The sequence below is a fragment of the Heptranchias perlo genome, unplaced genomic scaffold (assembly GCF_035084215.1).
Source record: "Heptranchias perlo isolate sHepPer1 unplaced genomic scaffold, sHepPer1.hap1 HAP1_SCAFFOLD_331, whole genome shotgun sequence".
Taxonomy (NCBI): domain Eukaryota; kingdom Metazoa; phylum Chordata; class Chondrichthyes; order Hexanchiformes; family Hexanchidae; genus Heptranchias; species Heptranchias perlo.
In genome coordinates this window covers 102,501-112,500 of record NW_027139343.1, presented here as the reverse complement: position 1 = coordinate 112,500, position 10,000 = coordinate 102,501, and positions in this window count along the sequence as shown.

Genomic DNA, 10,000 nt, shown 5'->3' with positions numbered 1-10,000 from the left:
GACTCCGCTTTATCGCCGGAGCTAGAGTGGGGCAAGGGGCACGGTTGAGTACCGGAAGGATGACGTTCGCACACGGGGAAGTCGAGTGCCGGGCCGCTGAAAGCGAGCAGGGTGCCACCGACTCTTCGGGCCCACTCGGAGGCTGATATCTCAGGAAGGCCGAGGCCGATTTCCTCCGGGTATGGCTCGTTGCGTGCGGCAGGAGGAGGCGCAGCGTACGGTACCGAGCACTGGGAGGTGCGATGCTGCCCGCCGGAGTGACAGCGAAAGGCTGCGCACCGCTTTCCGCCTGCTAACTCGGCGTCCGTGAGACCGACCGACTTCGCTTTACCGCCGGAGCTAGAGTGGGGCAAGGGGCACGGTTGGGTACCGGAACGATCACGTTCGCACACCGGGAAGTCGAGTGCCGGGTCTCGAAACGGAGCCGGGTCGGCCCAATTTAAAACGGAGAATAGAGTGCTGCCCTCTGCGGGTGAAAACCTGGAAGTACGTTGGTTAATGATTTCCAGTTCACCCCGCTTGGTCAGGCCCACTCGGAGGCGGATAACTCCGGAACGCCGAGGCCGATTTCCTCCGGGTATGGCTCGTTGCGTGCGGCAGGAGGCGGCGCAGCGTACGGTACCGAGCACTCGGAGATGCGGTGCTGCCCGCCGGAGTGACAGCGAAAGGCTGCGCACCGCTTTCCGCCTGGTAACTCGGCGTCCGTGAGACCGACCGACTCCGCTTTAGCACCGGAGCTAGAGTGGGGCAAGGGGCACCGAAGGGTACCGGAACGATCACGTTCGCATACCGGGAAGTCGAGTGACGGGCCGCTGAAAGCGAGCAGGGTGCCACCGCTCGGGGCCCCGGTTTGTCCGTCCCACCCGGAGGCCCATATCTCCGGAAGGCACAGGCCGATTTCCTCCGGGTATGGCTCGTTGTGTGCGGCCGGACCAGGCGCAGCGGACGGTACCGAGCACTGGGAGGTGCGATGCTGCCCGCCGGAGTGACAGCGAAAGGCTGCGCACCGCTTTCCGCCTGCTAACTCGGCGTCCGTGAGACCGACCGACTCCGCTTTACCGCCGGAGCTAGAGTGGGGCAAGGGGCACGGTTGAGTACCGGAAGGATGACGTTCGCACACCGGGAAGTCGAGTGCCGGGCCGCTGAAAGCGAGCAGGGTGCCACCGACTCGTCGGGCCCACTCGGAGGCTGATATCTCAGGAAGGCCGAGGCCGATTTCCTCCGGGTATGGCTCGTTGCGTGCGGCAGGAGGCGGCGCAGCGTACGGTACCGAGCACTGGGAGGTGCGATGCTGCCCGCCGGAGTGACAGCGAAAGGCTGCGCACCGCTTTCCGCCTGCTAACTCGGCGTCCGTGAGACCGACCGACTTCGCTTTACCGCCGGAGCTAGAGTGGGGCAAGGGGCACGGTTGGGTACCGGAACGATCACGTTCGCACACCGGGAAGTCGAGTGCCGGGTCTCGAAACGGAGCCGGGTCGGCCCAATTTAAAACGGAGAATAGAGTGCTGCCCTCTGCGGGTGAAAACCTGGAAGTACGTTGGTTAATGATTTCCAGTTCACCCCGCTTGGTCAGGCCCACTCGGAGGCGGATAACTCCGGAACGCCGAGGCCGATTTCCTCCGGGTATGGCTCGTTGCGTGCGGCAGGAGGCGGCGCAGCGTACGGTACCGAGCACTCGGAGATGCGGTGCAGCCCGCCGGAGTGACAGCGAAAGGCTGCGCACCGCTTTCCGCCTGCTAACTCGGCGTCCGTGAGACCGACCGACTTCGCTTTACCGCCGGAGCTAGAGTGGGGCAAGGGGCACGGTTGAGTACCGGAAGGATGACGTTCGCACACCGGGAAGTCGAGTGCCGGGCCGCTGAAAGCGAGCTCGGGGCCCCGGTTTGTCCGTCCCACCCGGAGGCCCATATCTCCGGAAGGCAAAGGCCGATTTCCACCGGGTATGGCTCGTTGTGTGCGGCCGGACCAGGCGCAGCGGACGGTACCGAGCACTCGGAGGTGCGGCGCTGCCCGCCGGAGTGACAGCGAAAGGCTGCGCACCGCTTTCCGCCTGGTAACTCGGCGTCTGTGAGACCGACCGACTCCGCTTTACCGCCGGAGCTAGAGTGGGGCAAGGGGCACCGTTGGGTACCGGAACGATCACGTTCGCACACCGGGAAGTCGAGTGCCGGGCCGCTGAAAGCGAGTAGGGTGCCACCGCTCGGGGCCCCGGTTTGTCCGTCCCACCCGGAGGCCCATATCTCCGGAAGGCACAGGCCGATTTCCTCCGGGTATGGCTCGTTGTGTGCGGCCGGACCAGGCGCAGCGGACGGTACCGAGCACTCGGAGGTCCGGCGCTGCCCGCCGGAGGTACAGCGAAAGGCTGCAAACCACTTTCCGCCGCCACCCTCCGCGGGCGTGAGACCGACGGTCATCGGGTTTGGTTCCGCGGCTCGAGCAGGACGAGGGGCAGCGAACGGTACCGGAACGAACCCGGTCGCACACCGGGAAGTCGAGTGCCGGGTCTCGAAACGGAGCCGGGTCGGCCCAGTTTAAAACGGAGAAGAGAGTGCTGCCCTCTGCGGGTGAAAACCTGGAAGTACGTTGGTTAATGATTTCCAGTTCACCCCGCTTGGTCAGGCCCACTCGGAGGCGGATAACTCCGGAACGCCGAGGCCGATTTCCTGCGGGTATGGCTCGTTGCGTGCGGCAGGAGGCGGCGCAGCGTACGGTACCGAGCACTCGGAGGTGCGGTGCTGCCCGCCGGAGTGACAGCGAAAGGCTGCGCACCGCTTTCCGCCTGCTAACTCGGCGTCCGTGAGACCGACCGACTCCGCTTTAGCACCGGAGCTAGAGTGGGGCAAGGGGCACCGAAGGGTACCGGAACGATGACGTTCGCACACCGGGAAGTCGAGTGCCGGGCCGCCGAAAGCGAGCAGGGTGCCACCGCTCGGGGCCCCGGTTTGTCCGTCCCACCCGGAGGCCCATATCTCCGGAAGGCACAGGCCGATTTCCACCGGGTATGGCTCGTTGTGTGCGGCCGGACCAGGCGCAGCGGATGGTACCGAGCACTCGGAGGTCGGGCGCTGCCCGCCGGAGGTACAGCGAAAGGCTGCAAACCACTTTCCGCCGCCTCCCTCCGCGGGCGTGAGACCGACGGTCGTCGGGTTTGTTTCCCCGGCTAGAGCAGGACGAGGGGCAGCGAACGGTACCGGAACGAACCCGGTCGCACACCGGGAAGTCGACTAGCGGGCCGCCGAAAGCGAGCACGGGGCCCCGGTTTGTCCGTCCCACCCGGAGGCCCATATCTCTGGAAGGCACAGGCCGATTTCCACCGGGTATGGCTCGTTGTGTGCGGCAGGACCAGGCGCAGCGGACGGTACCGAGCACTCGGAGGTCGGGCGCTGCCCGCCGGAGGTACAGCGAAAGGCTGCAAACCACTTTCCGCCGCCTCCCTCCGCGGGCGTGAGACCGACGGTCGTCGGGTTTGGTTCCGCGGCTAGAGCAGGACGAGGGGCAGCGAACGGTACCGGAACGAACCCGGTCGCACACCGGGAAGTCGAGTGCCGGGTCTCGAAACGGAGCCGGGTCGGCCCAGTTTAAAACGGAGAAGAGAGTGCTGCCCTCTGCGGGTGAAAACCTGGAAGTACGTTGGTTAATGATTTCCAGTTCACCCCGCTTGGTCAGGCCCACTCGGAGGCGGATAACTCCGGAACGCCGAGGCCGATTTCCTCCGGGTCTGGCTCGTTGCGTGCGGCAGGAGGCGGCGCAGCGTACGGTACCGAGCACTCGGAGATGCGGTGCAGCCCGCCGGAGTGACAGCGAAAGGCTGCGCACCGCTTTCCGCCTGGTAACTCGGCGTCCGTGAGACCGACCGACTCCGCTTTAGCACCGGAGCTAGAGTGGGGCAAGGGGCACGGTTGGGTACCGGAAGGATGACGTTCGCACACCGGGAAGTCGAGTGCCGGGCCGCCGAAAGCGAGCACGGGGTCCCGGTTTGTCCGTCCCACCCGGAGGCCCATATCTCCGGAAGGCACAGGCCGATTTCCTCCGGGTATGGCTCGTTGCGTGCGGCCGGACCAGGCGCAGCGGACGGTACCGAGCACTCGGAGGTCGGGCGCTGCCCGCCGGAGGTACAGCGAAAGGCTGCAAACCACTTTCCGCCGCCTCCCTCCGCGGGCGTGAGACCGACGGTCGTCGGGTTTGTTTCCGCGGCTAGAGCAGGACGAGGGGCAGCGAACGGTACCGGAAGGAACCCGGTCGCACACCGGGAAGTCGACTAGCGGGCCGCCGAAAGCGAGCACGGGGCCCCGGTTTGTCCGTCCCACCCGGAGGCCCATATCTCTGGAAGGCACAGGCCGATTTCCACCGGGTATGGCTCGTTGTGTGCGGCAGGACCAGGCGCAGCGGACGGTACCGAGCACTCGGAGGTCGGGCGCTGCCCGCCGGAGGTACAGCGAAAGGCTGCAAACCACTTTCCGCCACCTCCCTCCGCGGGCGTGAGACCGACGGTCGTCGGGTTTGTCTCCGCGGCTAGAGCAGGACGAGGGGCAGCGAACGGTACCGGAACGAACCCGGTCGCACACCGGGAAGTCGACCAGCGGGCCGCCGAAAGCGTGCTCGGGTCCCCGGTTTGTCTGTCCCACCCGGAGGCTGATATCTGAGGAAGTCCGAGGCCGATTTCCTCCGGCTAACTCGGCGGGCAATGTGTCCCCCCCCCACCATCTTCGGCTGATTACCGTGGCTGGACCGGATCAAGGAGCAACGGAACCGTGCCAGAACGACGTCGGTCGGACGGCGTGAACTGATAGTGCCGAGGCCGGAAACCGAGCCGGAAATGTGCACCGATTTATTGGTCCCACTCGCAGGCCCATATCTCCGGAAGGCCGAGGCCGATTTCCTCCGGGTATGGTTCGCTGCGTGCAGCCGGAAGGGGAGCAGCGGACGGCACTGAGCAGCCGGAGGTGCGGCGCTGCCCGCCGGAGCTGCAAGCGAAAGGCTGCGCACCGCTTTCCGCTGGCTAACTCGGCGGCCGTCAGGCCGACCGACTCCGCTTCAGCACGGGAGCTGGAGTCGGGCAAGGGGCACCGAAGGGTACCGGAAGGATCACGTTCGGACACCGGGAAGTCGAGTGCCGGGCCGCCGAAAGCGAGCTCGGGGCCCCGGTTTGTCCGTCCCACCCGGAGGCCCATATCTCGAGAAGGCACAGGCCGATTTCCTCCGGGTTTGGCTCGCTGCGTGCGGCCGGACGAGGCGCAGCGAACGGTACCGAGCACTCGGAGGTGCGGCGCTGCCCGCCGGAGGTACAGCGAAAGGCTGCAAACCGCTTTCCGCCTCCTCTCCCCTCGGGCGTGAGACCGACGGTCGTCTGGTTTGCTTCCGCGGCAAGAGCAGGACGAGGGGCACCGAGCGGTACCAGAACGAACCCGGTCGCACACCGGGATGTCGAGTGCCCGGCCCAAACCCGCTACCCCCCCCCCACCCGAAAGCGAGCCACGGTTTGTGGATTAAAAGTGAAGCGGCAAAGATTTGTAAAACAGCGTGAAATGATGAACCAGAAGCCCAAAGTAATGGTGGGAATAAAAGTTCCGAAATGTGAAATGGTGAACCAGAAGTTGTGTGAACTGTTTAACCCAAAGTGGCAAAAATGGATTAAAAGGGGTGAAATGATCGACCGCAAAGCAGGGCAAGCATTAAACAAAAGCAGCAGCATTTTTTAAAAAGGGACAAATGGTTTACCAGAATCCCAAAAGAATGCTCAGAGACTTAAGTGCCAAAGGGGAAATGGTTAACCAGTAGCTGGGTGAACTGTTTAACCAAAAGTGGGAAAAAGGATTAAAAGGGGTGAAATGATTAACCAGAAGGCGAAAGCAATGTGCCGCGTCAAAGTCCTAAAGGGGAAAAGGTTGACCATAAAGCAGGGAAATGATTAAACCAAAGCAGAAAAATTCAGTAAAAAGGGGCAAATGGTTAACCAGAAGTTGGGTGAACTGCTTAACCAAAAGTGGGAAAGAGGATTAAAAGGGGAGAAATGTTGAACCAGATGTCGAAAACAATGCGCGGCGATGAAGTCTGAAAGAGGAAAAGGTTGACCGCAAAGCAGGGAAAGGATTAAACAGAAGCAGCAATATCTTTTAAAAAGGGACAAATGGTGAACCAGAATCCCAAAAGAATGCTCAGAGACTTAAGTCCCAAAGGGGCAAATGGTTAACCAGAAGCTGGGTGAACTGTTTAACCAAAAGTGGGAAAAAGGATTAAAAGGGGTGAAATGATTAACCAGAAGGCGAAAGCAAAGTGCGGCGGCGAAGTCCTAAAGGAGAAAAGGTTGACCAGAAAGCAGGGAAACGATTAAACAAAAGCGGCAACATTTTTTAAAAAGTGGCAAATGGTTAACCAGAATCCCAAAATAATGCTCAGAGACTTAAGTCCCAAAGGGGCAAATGGTTAACCAGAAGCTGGGTGAACTGTTTAACCAAAAGTGGGAAAAAGGATTAAAATGTTGTGAAATGATTAACCAGAAGGCGAAAGCAAAGTGCGGCGGCGAAGTCCTAAAGGGGAAAAGGTTGACCATAAAGCAGGGAAATGATTAAACAAAAGCAGAAAAATTCAGTAAGAAGGGGCAAATGGTTAACCAGAAGCTGGTTGAACTGCTTAACCAAAAGTGGCAAAAAGGATTGAAAGGGGAGAAATGTTTAACCGGATGTCGTAAACAAGGTGCGGCGATGAAGTCGGAAAGAGGAAAAGGTTGACCAGAAAGCAGGGAAAGCATTAAACAAAAGCAGCAACATTTTTTAAAAAGTGGCAAATGGTTAACCAGAATCCCAAAAGAATGCTCAGAGACTTAAGTCCCAAAGGGGAAATGGTGAACCAGAAGCTGGGTGAACTGGTGAACCAAAAGTGGGAAAAAGGATTAAAAGGGGAGAAATGTTTAACCAGAAGGCAAAAGCAAAGTGCGGCGGCGAAGTCCAAAAGGGGAAAAGGTTGACAAGAAAGCAGGGAAATGATTAAACCAAAGCGGAAAAATTCAGTAAAATGGGGCAAATGGTTAACCAGAAGCTGGGTGAAATGGTTAACCAAAAGTGGCAAAAAAAGATTTAAAGGGGAAAAATGATTAACCAGAAGTCGACAACAATGCGCGGCGATGAAGTCTGAAAGGGGAAAAGGTTGACCACATAGCAGGGAAACGATTAAACAAAAGCGGCAAAATTTTTAAAAAAGTGGCAAATGATTAACCAGAATCCCAAAAGAATGCTCAGGGACTAAGTCCCAAAGGGGAAATGGTTAACCAGAAGCTGGGGGAAATGGTTAACCAAAAGTTGCAAAAATGATTAAAAGGGGTGAAATGATCAACCAGAAGTCGAAAATTATGTGCGGCGGTGAAGTCTGAAAGAGGGAAAGGTTGACCAGAAAGCATTAAACAAAAGTGGCAACATTTTAAAAAAATTGGCAAATGGTTAACCAGAATCCCAAAAGAATGCTCAGAGACTAAGTCCCAAAGGGGAAATGGTTAACCAGAAGCTGGGGGAAATGGTTAACCAAAAGTTGCAAAAATGATTAAAAGGGGTGAAATGATTAACCAGGAGGCTAAAGCAATGTGCTGCGGTGAAGTCCTAAAGGGGAAAAGGTTGACCAGAAAGCAGGGAAAGCATTAAACAAAAGCGGCAACATTTTTTAAAAAGTGGCAAATGATTAACCAGAATCCCAAAAGAATGCTCAGAGACCAAGTCCCAAAGGGGAAATGGTTAACCAGAAGCTGGGGGAAATGGTTAACCAAAAGTTGCAAAAATGATTAAAAGGGGTGAAATGATTAACCAGGAGGCTGAAGCAATGTGCCGCGGTGAAGTCCTAAAGGGGAAAAGGTTGACCACAAAGCAGGGAAAGCATTAAACAAAAGCGGCAACATTTTTAAAAAAGTGGCAAATGATTAACCAGAATCCCAAAAGAATGCTCAGAGACTAAGTCCCAAAGGGGAAATGGTTAACCAGAAGCTGGGGGAAATGGTTAACCAAAAGTTGCAAAAATGATTAAAAGGGGTGAAATGATTAACCAGGAGGCTAAAGCAATGTGCCGCGGTGAAGTCTGAAAGAGGGAAAGGTTGACCAGAAAGCATTAAACAAAAGTGGCAACATTTTTAAAAAATTGGCAAATGATTAACCAGAATCCCAAAAGAATGCTCAGAGACTAAGTCCCAAAGGGGAAATGGTTAACCAGAAGCTGGGGGAAATGGTTAACCAAAAGTTGCAAAAATGATTAAAAGGGGTGAAATGATTAACCAGGAGGCTGAAGCAATGTGCCGCGGTGAAGTCTGAAAGAGGGAAAGGTTGACCAGAAAGCATTAAACAAAAGTGGCAACATTTTTAAAAAAGTGGCAAATGATTAACCAGAATCCCAAAAGAATGCTCAGAGACCAAGTCCCAAAGGGGAAATGGTTAACCAGAAGCTGGGGGAAATGGTTAACCAAAAGTTGCAAAAATGATTAAAAGGGGTGAAATGATTAACCAGGAGGCTGAAGCAATGTGCCGCGGTGAAGTCTGAAAGAGGGAAAGGTTGACCAGAAAGCATTAAACAAAAGTGGCAACATTTTTTAAAAATTGGCAAATGATTAACCAGAATCCCAAAAGAATGCTCAGAGACCAAGTCCCAAAGGGGAAATGGTTAACCAGAAGCTGGGGGAAATGGTTAACCAAAAGTTGCAAAAATGATTAAAAGGGGTGAAATGATTAACCAGGAGGCTGAAGCAATGTGCCGCGGTGAAGTCTGAAAGAGGGAAAGGTTGACCAGAAAGCATTAAACAAAAGTGGCAACATTTTTTAAAAATTGGCAAATGGTTAACCAGAATCCCAAAAGAATGCTCACAGACTAAGTCCCAAAGGGGAAATGGTTAACCAGAAGCTGGGTGAAATGGTTAACCAAAAGTTACAAAAATGATTAAAAGGGGTGAAATGATCAACCAGAAGTCGAAAACAATGTGCGGCGATGAAGTCCTAAGGTGGAAAAGTTACCCAGAAGGCAGGGAAATGATCAAACGAAAGCAGCCAAAAAATTATTAAAAGAGGGGAACTGATGAACCAAAAGATGAGAAACGGCCCGCAGAGACTAAGTCCAAAACGGGAACTGGTGAACCGGAAATGATTAACCAAAAACTAAGTCCGAAGAGGGAACTGGTAAACCAGAACTGAGTAACCAGATTTTTAAAATTAATTATAAATGGGGAAACGATTGAGCAAAAGGCGGAAATTAAGTCACAGGGACCAGGTCCGAAAGGGCAAGAGGTTACCCCGTAGGGGGCATTCGTCAACTCAATCTGAAAATTTTGGAGGCAAATCTGACCAAAATGCGGAAATCGGACCACACCGCGAGGGGCGCCATTCGACGGGGCAGGGGTAGACGCGTCGAACGGTGCCTGAAGGTCCCGGCTGCGACACGTGAGTCCGGAGATATGGCCAGTCAAAGTCTGATGGGAGGTACCGAAGCCGAAAAATCGAAACGCGTTTGCGGCGATTCGGTGTCAGAAAGTCGGTCACGAATTCAAATTCGTCCCGCTGATTCGCCAATTGCCAGCCGGTTCCGGGGGGATTGGCGGGGTACCTGCAGGATAGTAAGAGGTGGCATGTCGAGACTTAGCCTGTTTACCAGACTTGTGTCCAGCGCCTCCAGGTCTGCAGAGACCGACCCGGGCTGCCGCCCAACCGACTTTTAAGCCTTTTGGGAGTGGGAATTTTTCCCATTTTTCCCCATTTTTCGGGTTTTTTGGTCGGGCTTGAAAACGGCGGCCCCGAGGCCTCCCGGGGCTGGCGGGCTTCGGCTCCCTTGCGAGAGGGTCCGAATTCCACCCGTTTAAGCCCAGAAAGGAGTTCGGAAGTCAGTCGGTCGAGGGAACCCCTTCGGAAGTCCGACGGGGATGGATTCGGCCGGCGTTTCGGATCTCCGGTCAGAGGATTCCCCCCCTGGGCGGGGGGGTGCGAGTAGCTGCCGGCAAACGGTCCCTTGCACTTGTGGCACAAAAAGTCCGAGCACAGGT